Source organism: Thermobia domestica, chromosome 6, assembly GCF_964235325.1.
Source record: "Thermobia domestica chromosome 6, izTheDome1.hap1.1, whole genome shotgun sequence".
In the NCBI taxonomy this organism is placed as follows: domain Eukaryota; kingdom Metazoa; phylum Arthropoda; class Insecta; order Zygentoma; family Lepismatidae; genus Thermobia; species Thermobia domestica.
The window spans coordinates 266,389,837-266,393,060 of NC_137459.1; the positions used below are offsets into that span (position 1 = coordinate 266,389,837).

The following is a 3,224-nucleotide window of genomic DNA, read 5'->3' on the forward strand; positions in this document are numbered from 1 at the left end:
CGACCATTCGTTCATAATTGCCGACCAATGCCTCACAGTTGCCGTCAAAACGCTCATAGTTGCCGACTTTTCGTTCATAATTGCGTACAAAGGGCTCATAGTTGCCTACATAATGGTTCGTGCTCATCTTCAAAATACTCACAGTTGCCTTCAGAATGTTCACACGCAGTGTCAAAATGCTCACACTCGCTTCCACGATGGTCATAGTTGCCGACTTTTCATTCATAATATCTAACATGCTGCTGATAGTGTAAGTTAAATGGTACATGGTTGCTATCAAAAGGCTCACAGTTGACGTCAGATTATTCGCACAAGCCGTCAGAATGCTCACATTAAGAAAAAAAATGTGCTCATAGTTGCCGACTATTCGTTCATAATTTCGACCAAGGCCTCACAGTTGCCGTCAAAACGCTCATAGTTGCCTAATATTCGTTCATAATTGAAGACCAATGCCTCACAGTTGCCGTCAAAAGACTCATAGTTGCCTAGTTCCGAAAATCAACAAAATAGAACCGAGGTCCTATTCCATTAATCCATGCACCGAACATTCAGGCGACACGGCCTGCTTTGAGCACTCTCATTTGTTCAAAGTAAACGTGCCGGCCAATCAAGGCACTCAATGAAGAGCACCGAGAAAGGAAAAACCGGCAGGACGTCCAGAACGATCAGTTAAACGCCGGGCGGCGAACCGATCGTCCGATACCCAGATCCAACTACGAGCTTTTTAACCGCAACAACTTTAATATACGCTATCGGAGCTGGAATTACCGCGGCGGCTGGCACCAGGCTTGCCCTCCGATAGATTCTCATTAAAGGATTTAAAGTGTATTCATTCCGATTACGGGGCCTCGGATGAGTCCCGTATCGTTATTTTACGTCACTACCTCCCCGTGCCGGGAGTGGGTAATTTGCGCGCCTGCTGCCTTCCTTGGATGTGGTAGCCGTTTCACAGGCTCCCTCTCCGGAATCGAACCCTGATTCCCCGTTACCCGTAACAACCATGGTAGGCGCAGAACCTAGCATCGACAGCTGATAAGGCAGACATTTGAAAGATGCGTCGCCGGTACAGAGACCGTGCGATCAGCCCAAAGTTATTCAGAGTCACCAAGGTTTCGGACGGACGAACCGACCGATTGGATTTAATCTAATAAAAGCATCCCTTCCATTGCTGGGCGGGATTCTAGTTGCATCTATTAGCTCTAGAATTACCACAGCTATCCAAGTAGGATAGGTACGATCTAATGAACCATAACTGATTTAATGAGCCATTCGCGGTTTCACCTTGTTTTGGCTTGCACTGAGACATGCATGGCTTAATCATTGATACAAGCATATGACTACCGGCAGGATCAACCAGAGAATTGACCGACTAAAAAGCCGGAAAGTGTTGGACACAACCAACACAGCGTTCTAACAAAGGATAGGAAAGCTACACCGACCAAGCATTTTAGACTTCTGTTCCGCTGGAATAAGCCTACTCTTGTGGTGACTAGCTCCCGTTAATACTGGCCGTGTGACAGCCGCCAAGAGCATATTAGACTCCCAATCCAATGGAACAAGCCTACTTGTGTCCTTGGGTTACAAGAGCTTCCTTCCACACGTTGCCGGTACATCCGACAGAGCAATTTTAAAGACTCCTCTTCCACCAGAATAAGCCTACCTTTGTGGGGCCTGGCTCCCGTTAGAACTGTCCGTAAGGGTACCCACAAAAGCAGATTTAGACTACTCCTCCAGCGAAATAAGTCTACTCGTGTCCTATGGATGACTGTGGCTTCCGTTCAAATATAGCCGTTCACCCGACACAGCAAATTTTAAAGACTCTTCCTCCACCGGAATAAGCCTACTTTTGTGGGGCCTGGCTCCCGTTAGAACTGGCCGTAAGGTTGCCCACAAAAGAAATTCAGACTCCTGCTCCAGTGAAATAAGTCTTACTCTTGTCCTCTGGGTGTGACAGTAGCTTCCGTTCAAGTATTCTTCGCATTCAGCAACCGCACAAAACGGCATCGGCCAGAAGTCAATTGCCCGAAGGCGTGATCGACAGGCTAGGCCTCGGGTTAAGAAGGATTGTCTCCTTCCCATAAACGACAGGTACTTCCGTATGAGAGCCTACCTCACACATTCCTCATCGCCACGTGCCCTCTTAGAAACAGCCGTCAGACCAAGGTTTCTGACATTCTTTGTTAAAATACGAGGAAGTCTTCGGACAACATTAGGCGTGCTGACAAACCCGCACTGCATGCCCTTTCAAAGGTCCGCCCATGGACGCACATTTCTATGAAGCATTCCTCCCAGGCAGCAACAGGGTTTGCAACCTCCTCTACACCTTGACCGGCTAGGACGCCCGTGAATAGCATCCCAGTGTTCTAGCCTGCGGGTGATAAATTCCTTTTGAGCCTACACTACCATCCGCCGATATTAGTCCGCCTTCAAAATTAACCAACATCAACAGCGATAGTGCTTTTAGACTCCCATAAAGAAACCAACCAGCCTTTGGCTTCCCTTCCCAATTTAGCCATTTCCGCCTCCTGCGAAGACTAGCTTTCTGTCTGTGCCCAGAAGTCAAGATTTCTCGACAGAATAGGCCGCGGAGAGAAAAAAGTAAGCCTCATTTAGAAAGCAATACCATTAGCGGTCTCTCCAACCTCTGCGAACAATTTAAAGGAAATGTTTATATAGAAGGCTTGTTCACTACCCTACCTCCTATAGTGTACAGATTCCTCTCGGTACTACACCTGTCTTGAAATCGCCGGCGTTGCGCAGTGTCGTTTTGACCATGACGGCGAATGCTGCCACGGTTGCCGTATACATCTAACGTAAGGGTGGGAAAACGTGATTTGATATCCAGTATATATATATAAACCGTTACAGAACACGACACTCAAAACTTAACAACTTTTACACTCTATTAACTTCTGTGAACAAATTGAAAATATAAGGAGCCTAACCTAAGTATATAGCAAGATTGCCGACTATCATACCTCTTATAGTGATGAGATTCCTCTCGATCGGACACCAGTCACGAAAATCACGGAATCTCAAAAATGACCGTAAACGAAGCCACAGTTGCCGCCATACTCAAAGGTTATGCTGGGTAAAAAGTTCTCTGCGAAAAGGGCTGCTTTTCGCGTTCGGGATTCAAAATTAATGTAAAGAACTATCCAAAAACATGAATTAGGTCAAACTCATGTTAATTACCTCCTCATTGAACAATTTCAAGCCAGGAC

General features: G+C 46.4%; 1 pseudogene; it reads right to left on the reverse strand.

Annotated features, from left to right (window-relative positions):
• Positions 1-321: 321 nt before the first annotated feature.
• LOC145688623 (small subunit ribosomal RNA) lies at positions 322-1,360 on the reverse strand (annotated as a pseudogene).
• Positions 1,361-3,224: the final 1,864 nt, after the last annotated feature.